This window comes from Gavialis gangeticus, unplaced genomic scaffold (genome assembly GCF_001723915.1).
Source record: "Gavialis gangeticus isolate Ggan-Ray unplaced genomic scaffold, GavGan_comp1, whole genome shotgun sequence".
NCBI lineage: Eukaryota > Metazoa > Chordata > Crocodylia > Gavialidae > Gavialis > Gavialis gangeticus.
Window position 1 is genome coordinate 33,147,338 of NW_017729025.1, and position 13,457 is coordinate 33,160,794.

Genomic DNA, 13,457 nt, shown 5'->3' on the forward strand with positions numbered 1-13,457 from the left:
ATTATACGTTACTTTAATAGATTCAAATGCAATATATATATAAGAAACATTGCCAACCCAATACCCCATTTTTCTACAAATGGAGTCAATGGCAGGGCTTATGGCAGTGAAAAGAATTTAGGATTAGAAGGGACCTTAGGAGGTTATCTAGTCCAATCCCCAGTTCAAAGCAGTACTATGCCCAACTATGCCACTCCATTTGATACTGGCTGCCAATTAGACATTGGCCAATTAGCCAGCCAAGGTTTTGTCTAACCAGGTCTTAAGACCCCCCCAAGGATGGACACAGCCAGTCTGAATAACCTGTTCTAATGGTTTACTACCCTTTTTGTGAGAAAGTTTATTTCCAGATATCTAACCTGAATTTCCCTTGCTGCAACTTAAGACCATTGCTCCTTGTTCTGTCATCTGGCACTACCAAGAACAGTCTAGCTCCATCCTCTTAGAAACCACCTTTCAGGTATTTGAAGGCTACTATTATATCATCCCTCAGTCGTCTCTTCTTCAGACTAAATAAGCCTAGTTCCCTCAGCTTCTTTTTATAATTCAAGTGCCCCAGCCCCATAACCATTTTTGTTGCCCACTGCTGGACTCCAATTTGTTCAGATCCTTTCTGTAGTGGAGGTCCCCAAAAATGAACACAGTAGTCCAGTTGTGGCCTCACTGTGCTGAATAGGGGGGAAGAATCACTTCCCTCAATCTGCTGATAATGCTTCTACTCATGCAGCCCAGTATGACATTAACTTTCTTGACAACAAGGGCACACTACTGGCTCATATTCAGCTTATTGTTCACTGTAACCCCCAGGGCCTTTTCTGCAGAGCTGCTGCCTATCCAATTGGTATTCAGCCTGTATCAATGGGATATGGCCAGGATCCAGCCCTAGAACCCAGCTGAGATTTGCCTGGGTGGGGGGCTACCAGGTTTTTCCCCCCCCCCCCCCGCTACTCACTCTAGTGGAGGGGGTTGTGGCCACCCCAGTCTGAATTTCACACACTCAGGTGGGGAGGAAGTGGGATTTAAACCCCCTTCCTCCCTGCCTCAGCATGCCAGCCCTGGGCCAGGGCATGGCCACGTCCCCCACTCTCCACTTGAGGGAGAAAACCCTGGCAAAGGGCTCTCCCCATCTCAAACAGGGAGTGGGGGATGAAGGGGAGGGAAGAAGTGTGGCAGGGGCTGGCCTCCAGGCCTGTGCGGACAGAGAAGTATTCAATTTGGATTCAGCCGATTCAGAGGACAGTGATTCAGTTTGGTGATTTGAATCTCTGTCCCCATTCAATTCGGCCAAATCAGAATTGGAGATTCGGTGCTGATTCAGCGATTTGATTGGCCAAGGAGAGGCAGGCACAGCCGGGTGACTGCAGATTCTCTTGTGGCTCTTCAGTCTGTGCCTGCCTCTCTCTGGGTGAGGGAGCTGTGGGAGAAGCCCCTATGGCTACCATGCCCCATACCCCTCCTAGCCACAGCTTCCCAGCACTTTAAAAAAAATAAAGCCCTGAACTCTGCCCTGGTGTGGGGAGGGCACAGCCAACCCGGCTCTCCAGAGCAGACAGCACAACCCAGCTCAGGGCTGCAAAGCATCCTGGGATGCTGGGGGGCTGTGAGTTAACTTGAACTGGGAAGGGTTTTGGGACAGAAGTTCCAGAAACTGGTTTGACCTAAATCAGTTAAGTCAAATACTACATCCAACCAGGTTTATCTTAAACCAGTTTCAGTCATTTTATAACTGGTTTAACTGCACTAAATTTCTGTTCTGCTACAGGTTTAAACCAGTTTCTGATCACTTAAACCAGCTTATGTGTAACTTCTGTCCCTAGCCATGAGATTTCTTTTGGTCCGTTAATATATACATAATATATATATTCCAATTCAGCCAATGAGGGACAGTGATTTGATTTGGTGATTCGAATCACCGTCCCAAACTGATTCAGCTGAATCGCCCAGGCCCATCCCCCTCTGCTCTCCCACTCACTCAGCTCCTAGCACTTGGGGGGGAAAAAGCCCTGTCTCATCATTCCTGCCAGAGGGGGGCAATCCCCACTGCCCCCTACTGCCCCATGCCATGTGGGGAGCTCTGCATGAGGCCCCCAAAGCCACTGCAAGAGTGGTGAGTCCCAGGGGTTTTCTGGGGTTTTTTTCTTAAAGGGCTGGAGCTGGGGTAGCCAGGGGTCTCCCCATGGTCCTCTCCCCACGCCTCCAGCCCCCCCTTCCCCGCCCCTAGTACTTACCAGCTCTGAGTCCGGCTGGGGTGGGCACAACAGTCATGAGGGGGGCTGGGGGAGTGGGCGTGACCCCTGGGGCACTCCATTTGATACTGGCTGCCAATTAGACATTGAGCTGTTTATTACTACTCTCTGAGCACAATAATGGAGCCAGTTTTCTATCCACCTTACAGTCCATTCATACAACCTGTATTTCTTTAGCTTATTTGCAAGACTGCTGTTGGAAACAATCAAAAGCCTTACTAAAGTCAAGGTATATCATATCCACTGCTCTCCCCATATCCCCATAACCAGTTATCTCATCATAGAAGGGAATCAGGTTGGTCAGGCATAATTTACTCTGGGTGAATCCATGCTGACTTTTCCTAATTACCTTCTTCTCCTCCTAGTGGCTAGAAATGGATCCCTTGAGGACCTGTTTCATGATTTTTCCAGGGACTAAGGTGAGGTTGACAGGTCTGTAGTTCTCTAGATCTTTCTTTTCTTAAAGAGGGGCACTATATTTGCTTCTTTCCAATCATCAAGGACCTCTCCTAATCTCCACAAGTTTTCAAAGATAATAGCCAGCAGCTCTGCAATCACTTTGATCAACTCCCTCAGCACCCTTGGGTGCATCATGTCTGGCCCCATGGACTTGTACTCGCCTACGTTTTCTAAGTAGCCCCTTATCTGTTCTTTTGGCACTGCTGGCTGCTCACCTCCCCCCCAAACTGTCCTGCCAGCTGCAGTAGTCTGGGAGCTGATCTTGCTTTTGAAGATTGAAGAAAAAAAGAAGCATTGAGTGCTTCAGCCTTTTCTGTATCATCTGTCATTAGCTTGCCTAACCCATTCAATAAGGAACCCACTCTTTCCTTGACCTTCCTTTTGTTGCTGACATCCTTGTAGAAACCCTTCTTGTTACCCTCCACATCCCTTGCTAGCTGCAACTCCAATTGTGCTTTGGCCTTCCTGACTTCATTCCTGCATGCCCGAGCAATACCCTTATACTCCTCTCTAGTCATTTGTTTAAACTTCCACTTCTAGTAAGCTTTTCAGTGAGCTAAAGCTCTCTGAAGAGTTCTCTGCTAAGCCAATCTAGTATTCTACCATACTTAGCAGTCTTTCTGTACGTGAGGATGGCTTGTTTCTGCGCCCTCAGTAAGGGTTATTTAAAACACAACCAGCTGTCATGGACTGCTTTCTCCTTCAGACTGGCCTCCCAGGAGATCCTGACCATCAGTCCCTTGAGTTTGCTTTTCTGAAATCCAGTCCTTACTCTGCTGCTCTCCCTTCCTTCCCTCAGGATCCTGGTTTCTGTTCCATTCAAATTGCCATCCCCTTCTACGTTCCCCACCAATTCTTCCTTGTTTGTGAGCAGCAGGTCAAGAATGGCATATCCCCTACTTATCCTCTCTTGCACCAGGAAGTTGTCCCCAACATTCTCCAAAAGAATTGCTTGTGCAATTTGTTAACATTGCACAGGCAATATTGTACATAGTTATTGTAATATTTCACAGGCAATTTTTATTAATTTTATAAACAATAACATTGTTAACAAGAATTCTCAGAGATCCATACCGAAAGTAACTTAACCCAGGCCAATCCTACAGGAGCTGTTGTGACTTTTCAGTGAGCCTTTTAATGCTTGAGGGCTTGTCTACTCTGCCTCAGTACTTTGCCAGTGAATTAGGACCATGCACACTGTCTCCTAAAATGGAATGAATATTTTGTAGCCTAGCACATGCCAATAAGCACGCTCACTTGCTCTCTCCCTCTCTCCCCCCATCCCCACTTTAACTCCCCACCCCCTGTCACCAAGGTGGCTATATTATTTCTGTTTTGGGTGGCAGGGGACATGGCGTACATGGCATTGAAGGAGCAAATCCTGGCTGAGATGTGTGCCTGTTTGCGGTCAGAAGTAAGGGCCTGCAGTCAACGATGGGTTTTCAGAATACATTCCTCTCTTCAGCTTAGATGGCTTTTTGCTCTGGCTGCTGTGGTTTCTGGTATTATTAGACATCTAACTCTTCCCAGACCTTGACAAGAAAACTAGATGCTTAACTCAGGGGGTTTGGATTCCACTAGATAGTAAAACTGCTGGAAATTCAGTGGTGCAACATCTAGAACTTAGATAGTTCAGAAATATTTGCGCTCCATGCATTTTTTAGAAAAGTCACACTAATTTAATGGAAAGGAGCTCTCCAAATTGACATTCATCATCCCTTTCTTTTAGATAAGAAGACAGATGGTTGAAACAAGCAGCTGGAGACACAACATTGAAAAATCTTCTGTTTTATACCTGTCACCAGAATACAATAATAAGCCCCATTTCCAAACAATGTTGAGTAAGAGTATATTGACTTAAAAATTGAACTCAGTTTTTTTTTCACAGAAACAAAACCTGCCAGCCAACTGATCAAACAACGAATCTTAACCAGTTTCATTAATGGAGAACGAATGTAAATAGGTATCTTTAAATGTTTTTGTACCGCTTCATAGTAATTATAACTAGAGCTGGGAAGGTTTTGATTAATCTTTTTCTCATTGAAAATTGCCGCTTAACACAGACTATTATTCTCAAAACAGGGTTAATTTTGACAAATCTTCCCATCCAAATTTTACTGAATAAAAGGCTTAAAATTGCTGTAACACCCCATCTTTATATTTCTTGAACTGAAATTATTTTTTTCTAACTGAAAAACTTCTAGCTTTAAAATCTATACTACATTTAGAATAAAAGAAGTTTACAATAATAGTCCATAGAAACTAAAACTGCAAGCAAAATATTGAGGGCACATCTATAAATGCAAATCTACTGCGCAGTAATAAAAATTACTGCACAGTATGGGCGCGCATCTACACACACACTCCTGTACTGCACAGTAAATATGGTGATTTACACCAGCTTGAATATAAATTTGATACCTGCATCATGTAAGTATCAAATTTATACCCAATTAGTTACTGTGTAGTAACACAGTGTAGATGCCTTACTGTGCAGTAATACTGTGTGTGGACTGACTTGGGACTAACTATGTTCCCAAGTCAGTCCACACACAGCTTTAATGCACTTTAACACCTGCATGTGTAGACACCAGTCTATTCCTGCTTACAGTGAAGCAAAATTTAAGATGGCGTAAATACATGTGTAGATATGCCCCAATTATCTTATACTGTTTGTGAACACCTGGGATTTTGACTTTGCCCTGCTTTGTGATGGGATTTTTTGGGGGCATGTTGACAATTTGCAGGATAGGAAAACCAATTTCCCATCCATCCATAACTATAATTTTGCAATCCAATTTAAAGAATCAATCCAATACTGTGCATAGTATACAAATAAAACTGCTGAACATAGCATATGTAAATTATGTTCTTTTGGGTTATAAAAAACCCATCTTATTGTCACAGACTTGTAAGAAAACTGTCTGAGCAGTAAAGACAAGCAAGAAGTGATGACTTTTTCAGAGGATTTGGCTCAGAGGAATAAGATACAGGAATACAATATGTGGTAAAAATAAGGCCTGACTTTATTTGGAGCAACTCCAAATTGTGCGACACATGTCAGAATAGCACAGATTCCCAATGGAGGACCATGCTTCAGCAATCAAATGGAATATGTTATACAATAACCCCTTAAAACAGTAGGAGATATTGGGGCTACATCCTGTTAAGCCTCTGAAATATATACTAGACTGCCATTTGCTGTCACTATGAATGAAGTTAAATGTTCAGTTCATTCCATCCTTGCTGGGATATGGCTACCTCAGAATTGTCAAAATATAGTATGCAGAGTTTCTGAGCCTGCAGCTGTATCTGACCAATGATCATATCAGAAGAAGGGAATAAGGCTCCAGCTTCTTCAAGCATATAAACACCTGCTCTCTTGAAAACCCCAGCATGGTACACCTTGGTAGCAATGTCAACACTAGTGTGCATGATCTACCACACTGCAGACCCAGGAAGTGGGATCCCTTATAGCAGGGATGGCTAACCTGTGGCACACCACATATTAGGAAGGAGATCAAAGAAGCATTTAGGGAGGATGTGGGGCTAATTTGTGGCACACCCGCCGCAATGGTTGGCACCCACTACTTTATGGCTTACATATTCACAAATGCTGGCAGGAGGGCAGACACTGGGCACACCTATGCCATCAATGGCCCCATCATGTTTTGGAAAATCCACTTGCTGAAAGCCAGCTCTTATTTCAGAAACATCCCTGATGCCAAAATCCAATGGGTAAAAAAGTCTAATTATGGTGTTGTAAACCTCCTCTGCCACTGCTTCCAGCAGTTGACTTACCTGCATGAAATGGATTAGCCCTGGATGTTTCACAGTCAGGGGAAGCAAGTCAGAAGATTGCAGTTGCTTCCCGGTTCTCTGCTAGTACTGGTTTCCCTAGCACCATCCACTGACAAGTCCAGGAAGATCTGCTTCTTCATGCAAAAATTCTTGAACTGCTCGTTATTCCACAGCTCCAAAATAATGTGCCCCATCAATGAGTGCTAGTTATTACAGGCTATTCCTGGGGCAGGATGATCTCTGTCCCTTCTGTTAGTACTGCTCCACTTTGCTTGGAATAATTAAATATTCACTGGAGCTGAGACAAGAACTTATCTCCCATGCAAGTGTCCTAACTACCACACCTAAAATTAATTTTCTCTCTCTTCTCTGTGTATGTGGCTATGTCTAAACAACATGATAATTTTGTAAATGCATACACAAGTACAGTGGCATCCCCAAATGGCTTTTTGGTGATGCTGACTGCATAGTAGCTCATTACTACTACACAGTAGTCTTGTGTCACACTTCATGCCATGCAACGCTACTGCACAGTAGTAATGAGCTACTGCACAGTAGTAAAGAGCTACCACGCAGACAACATCTTGTATAGATGCAGCTTGCGTAAGTATTCCAGTCAAAGTTGGAAAGTTTGAGACCCATTAATGGTTAAGGTGCTCATCTGGGAAGGGGAAGAGGGTGGTGTGGAAAAGGAGGGAACACCTGATTTCAGGTTCCTGGGCCAGTGAATATTTGTTTCAATACTGAATAGGTTCAAGAGGGGAGGCTGAGATGACCCAATGAGTGTTCATCCAGAATGCCTACATGCTGTGTGAGTATCCTAATCAGTGTTCTTGGACAACAGGACAAGCATCACCAGATTTGCAGATTATTTTGGTGGTGACTGAAACTACATCTTTTGGGGTTTAATAAACTAAATAAGTGAGGGAAAGAGCAAAACCTTCTCATGCCAGCACTGAAACAGAAAAATGTCAATTTCATGGCTGGTATGATCAGTGCAAAAATACAAGAACAGTTGGGTCTCCAGGAAACACCAGGCGATACTTTTAGCACTGAGAGCTATGGAGACAGCAAATGGCTAGACAAGTGATTCTCAACAGGGTGTATTATGATTAGGGTTGCCAACCCTCCAAGATTGTCCTGGAGTCTCCAGGAGTTAGATATAAATCTCCAGGAAACTCCTGAGCCATGCGGAAGTTAAATGATACAGCATTCATTAAAATAAATATCAAATGTTGAATCCAATTCATACAGTAGTCCAGTAGGTTTTTAAAATGTGATAGTAATGTGCATTTGCCTTCCTGATGTAAAGTCAACACACCGTACTCTGTAGCTGATGCATTCAACTACGTGGGCACATTTGTGTTGTCACAGGCATGTTGGCGGTTCAGAAACCTCCCAGCATAGATTCAGAGTTGGCAACCCTAACTGAGATCCTTTCAAGGGTCTCACAGGAAGTTGTGCAATGTTAGCACTGCTAGATGTGCGAACATGATTCACAAAATAAATCCAGAGAGTTTAAACAGGAATCTATAGTGTTAAAAACATACTGACCTGTTGTGGACTTTCTGAGTTCTTTGCACCAGAGCACTCCCCCCCGCCCTCCCCCCCAAAAAAACAACAAAAGAACTACTCAATAACTTTCCATAGTCCAAAAATTAATGAAACCTAAGAGCTAGCATTTTCCAAGGGGTCACCTGAATCTAGTGAGGGTTATTTCAAGTCTAAAAAGGTTGAGAACCACTGGGATAGACTATTTCATGCAATATAATGGCTGGCTCTGTTAGCTGTGGACATTTTAAGTAGCAGAGTTTTTGGCAATGTTTCAGTACAATCTTTACAAATTGTACGCACAAACTGAACACATGAGGTATAAGATGAAGTGTGACTGTAGCTATACCATAAAAAGCAAAAGAGCCAAGAATACATTGATTATACTTACAGTAACAGAAAATAGATTTGGTTATGCCAGGTTACATTTCTGGGTGCAGCATCAGACTCAGATAAGCATTCCTGTGGGGACTACCGTGGTGGGGCTCCCCGCCAGCAAACTTCAAAGTGGCAAAGGCACAATTGGGTCCATAAGTATTAAAACTCAGAATAAAGCCTTCAAGCAAAATTTTCCTCTCTGATTTGCATTGTGGATCATTTCTCTAGAGTCTCTGTTGTTTTACACTTCTGCCTGTGAAACGTGTGCAGAATAGGCAATAGAGATCTGCAGTGCAGATAGAAGAAGAGAATTTCTGAGTTACAGTTCTTGGGTGTACTAGTACCAAGAAACTGTGCTAAATAACAGACTCAGCAGGGTGACTTCTGCCTCTTTTTGTGCTGGGGGTGGGCGGGGAAATCACACAAGGATCTAAGAGAAGCATTGTCCTCAATTGTGCCAAATTCTGATACAAAACAGTTCTTCCTCACTTCATTTAAAATGTTTTTCCCCCATGTTTCCTTTCCTGTTAAAAATGAAGGTGCTACAGCACAACATTTTTACTGAGCAGACCTGCAAATGGCATTTCTGATCTTTCTGAGTCAAGTCCTAAGGATTATATATACAGGAAATTTAATGCTCAGTGAGAATGTGAATTTGCAGTACAATAATTATTTTATACCAATTCCCTAGTGGACAGTGCAAATTAAGCATAGAGCTATAGATTTTGAAAGTGGAGCAAACTACCTAGCACTCAGTGGGCACATCCACATGAGTGTGCATGTCTCAAAGCCCTTTGAGTCACTGCAAGAGGAACATGCAGAAATGAGAAAACATTCCCCACGGGAAATATTTGTAGCATGGGAGGCCCCCCAGTGACCACTGAGTGACTGGGAGGGGTTAGGTGGGACCTAAGCCTCAGGTTCCCCTGGCCCCCACAATATGTCATCCAAGCCTGGTGCTGTTCTCTCGGGGTGTGCTCCCCTAGCTTTTTCCCTCCACAGGATCACCCACAAGGCAGGTGGGGCTGAGGCTTTCAGTGGGGAGGCACAGGTGTGGCATATCCCAGAGACTGCCCCAGCACAGGCAGCCCCACCACATCATCCAGCTCCAGCATGGTGTGGTTTTAGGTTATGCCCCAGGACTACTGCAGGCCTACCTGCCCTGGTCTTATTCCTCCCTCACTGGGCTCCTTGATGTTCTTTGTGGGCTGCTTGTTTTTGGGCACGCTGTTCCAGCCTCCATCTCATAACATAACCCAAAGCCAATGGCCCCATCTCTCTCAGGCCCCTTACAGGATACCTCCATCAGGTGGCTGAGCTTCAGCTTCCATCCTTCTAGCCTCCTTCCTGACAGACCCCCTTACTGTCTCGTTGGTGATCTCTCCCTTGAGAGACCTTCACTCACTTGCGCCTGGCCACTGTCTGGCTAGTTGGGGTGCCAGAGCTCTCCGCCACCCCGGCCTGCTCCTCACAGTGGGCATACTTGCCCTTTGGCCATTTTGGCTCAGGGCTCTCAACTAGCCCATTTACAAACAGCTGACTCACCCCCACTTGATAAGAGTCCACCTCTGGGCCCCTCCATAAAGCAGTCGTCTCACACTGGGCTTGCCTGGAGCCTCACAAATCTTGTGCAAAGAGGCCTTTTACTTCATTGGGTTCATCTGAGCCACTCCAGAAACCCCTGCAGGGCCAGCTCCACTCCCCGAGTTTTCCCAGACCTACCCTAACTTCCAAAAGTTCTGGGAACAGCAGCACTCAGGCCAGATGATGTTCATCCTTTGGCTCCCCAGTTGCAAGTGGCAGCTCTGCTCCTGGCTGCCCAGCCCTCCTCTGATCAGGTAGCCACCTGGCTACCATGTGACCACTTGATTGGGTCTGCTTCCATCTGTAGGTTGGTCTGCAGCCTGCTCAAGCCCTGAAAGTGGCAGGCACCCAAAGGTGCTCTGCCACAAGTAGACATATATACCAATTTTGTTTGTGTAGTTTGGTGACCTGTTTCAGATTTATCCTCAAATTTATGACAAACGTTTACAGGACCCCATGCAAGAGGAGGTTCTTAGCATGTCCATCTGCCCTTCCCTCAGCAGACCTGGACTTCCCCTGGTCCTTGGCTGTCTTTTGCAGGATCCTGATGAAGTTGACACTCTACCTGCCCTCTCAGTAATACCCCTTCAGTAGACAGATGGCTGAAGCCATTTCCTAACTCACCCTGCTTCTTATAATCTGGTCAGCAACTCTGCAGCTGCTCCTGTCCCCCCACCCCTCACCCACTAGTGTGAAGTTAGAGGCCTAACTGCTGCAGGATTGGACAGGAAAAATCAGAGCAGGAGACTCTTCCTTAACCAGGCTTCTGCCATTTCCTAGAATCCTTTCTCTCACTCTGGGGATTAATTAGCCAAACGCATGGCAAGGATAGGCAATCCTTAGAATGGGAACCACTGTAATGAGGCAGAAGGCATCATGAAGTGGAGGTAACACAAGTATAGAAGCATATCCCAGTCCTACAGAATGAGATTTGGGAATTCACAGTACAGAGGGCGCAGTGACGGAAATGGAATTTAACTAATTTCCCAAAGGATGAGAGGACAGACATGTGCACTCCCCATGAAATCTAAAGTGGGCCAGTCAGCTGGGAGGGGGTAGAGAGGAGGGCCACAGAGAAGTAACCGCATATATCTGTCAACCATATGGCTTTTCAACCTTTATTTGCTGCATGTGTAACTGACATGCTGCCAATTTATTTTAAATTTATATTTTAATTTATTTTTAATAAGGCTCCCAGGGGCTGACAAATCATGAAGAGCTGCAAGCTACAGGTAACAATAAGCATATCATCAGCTTTACGTACAATCCATATCCTTTCATGTAGATCTACAGAACGAAATACAAATCATCACAGTGGTCAGTTTCAAGAACTTTATCCCCCAAAGCACATATTTAATCTTACATTAACAAAGTTTATTATCCTCACCATAGTAAAAGAATAAACAAGTAGTAAGTACATACATAGTGAATGAAACCAGTTAACTAACTATGGAAGGAATAGAGCAGAATACATTTTCTGTTTACTAAACCAGTCATGATTACAAAAAGTTAAGGAAAACCTAGTTAAACACTTCATTTTTTTTCTCTGAACAGATAAATCCACATTTCAAGAACAATTCATACAAGAATAAAGTTTCTGTAAACCAACCAGTGCTATATAAAACAGTACAGTGAAGCCTCTTCAATGCAAACTTGTTTGTACAGGGAGAGGAGTAGTAAAGAGAAAGAATATGAAAGTTACATTGTCAAAGTTAATTAATAAAAATAGTACAACATACAAGGACTCTTGTGAAAGCCTGTGGCTGGAAGGAGTGTGAGAAGAGTTCAGTTTTTGAAATCAGTAAACTTTCTAGTGAAGTGTGGACAACTGCAGTGAATTTACCTTCAGACTGAACTGCTGCAAAGATACTGCAAAGTGATATTAAAAGTGAACAGCTAATGACAACCGTACAATACATGCAGTCAGAACAAGCTAGATCACAGAGTTATTTGTTTGGCTGTTTAGATCATCTAGAAAACTCTGAGGCTCTGCACCTGATGCAGGGTTCAGTAGCTTCAGAACTGAAAGCAGCTTTCACATAGTTAAGGACTGCTTCTAAATTAAGCAGCCTAGTGGACAAGCAATATAATAATTTGTTATACTATAGACCCTTCCAACACTTCTATCAAAATCCTCATATTTTATATTACTCATTCATTTAAAAATACATTGCTCTGATTTCTTTTGTAAATTAAAAAAATTAAAAATTTGTATAAAAGACTTAAAGGCCCAGTCCTGGAAGCTGCGCTGGACAGGAGGACCCCCAGACTCAGAAGAACCTCAGTCAAGCAAGTGAGGCTTCATGGGTGCAAACATCTGCATGTAGCAGTTCTTGGGTTGCACTTTATTCATTCTTGTAAGGGAAGTAGCCTAACCCAGTATCAATTTTATGTTCAAATTCTGCAAACACTTTGCTCACATGAGTAATCCCATTGATGATAATAGGACTACTTATGTAAAATTCCAGCAGTACCTTAATATTCACAGGAGAGGGGCCTTAGTGATTATAGACTCAGCCAGCTCCTTTTTATTCCAATGGCAGTAGAAATAGGGTGTGCTTGACTACCTTTAAGTTTATTGTCAGCATCTCCCACCTAATCCCTACCAGTAAATTTCCGCATCCATGCTTTTTGCTCAGTTGATTTAGGAAGGTTCAAGTGCCATCAGGCTATATATGCTTGGGAGCGCATCAGAGAGCAAAAGATTATTCCTGTTGTTTAACATCTGTGGCTCAAGACTGTGGAGAAGTATTTCAACTCTAGTTAATTTTTCCTTTCAGTGTGTTAGTCTTGATCCTGCCCCATGAAAAATCAGTGAAAGTGCTGCTGTTTAGAAGGGATTCAAGCTACAGCACTAAAAGCTATAGTTCACCATTCTCAAAATGAAGAACAGCCAAGAGAAAGAGCATTCACAGACCTACATACCAGGTTATAAACCAGGGATCTGGGTTTTCAGTTTCCCATGGAAAAAAGGAGAAAATCACAGATTTTATCTTTTACTGGAGGAAAATGCGGATTTCTCGTTGTACCAGAGAAACCTTGCATTTTGCAGTTTTATAAAGACTTCTCTGCAGGCTGAGGGGCACAAACCTGTGCCGCCGCCCCTGCTGCTGTTGCGCACACAGGGGACATGTTGCCAGGGCACTGTGGAGTTCGCAGTGGTAAGGAGATCCCTGTGCAGCCCCACTGTGCCCTGCAGTGCCACGTTGTACCCATTGGGCTATGGAGGCCCTGGTGTAGGGCAGCAGGGCAGGAGCCTGAGCCTGCAGCAGGCAGGCAGCAGTGGGGGAGCCAGGCTTCACTGCAGCAGCCACCGCCTCCTGCCAGGGGTTGGGGGCTGCAGACCCAGGACCCTGACCCCATCAGCCTGGCAGTTGGAAGCCCCCTCTGGCAGGGTTGGCGGTCACTGGGGCTGTGACTGGGGGGTGAGGGGCACCA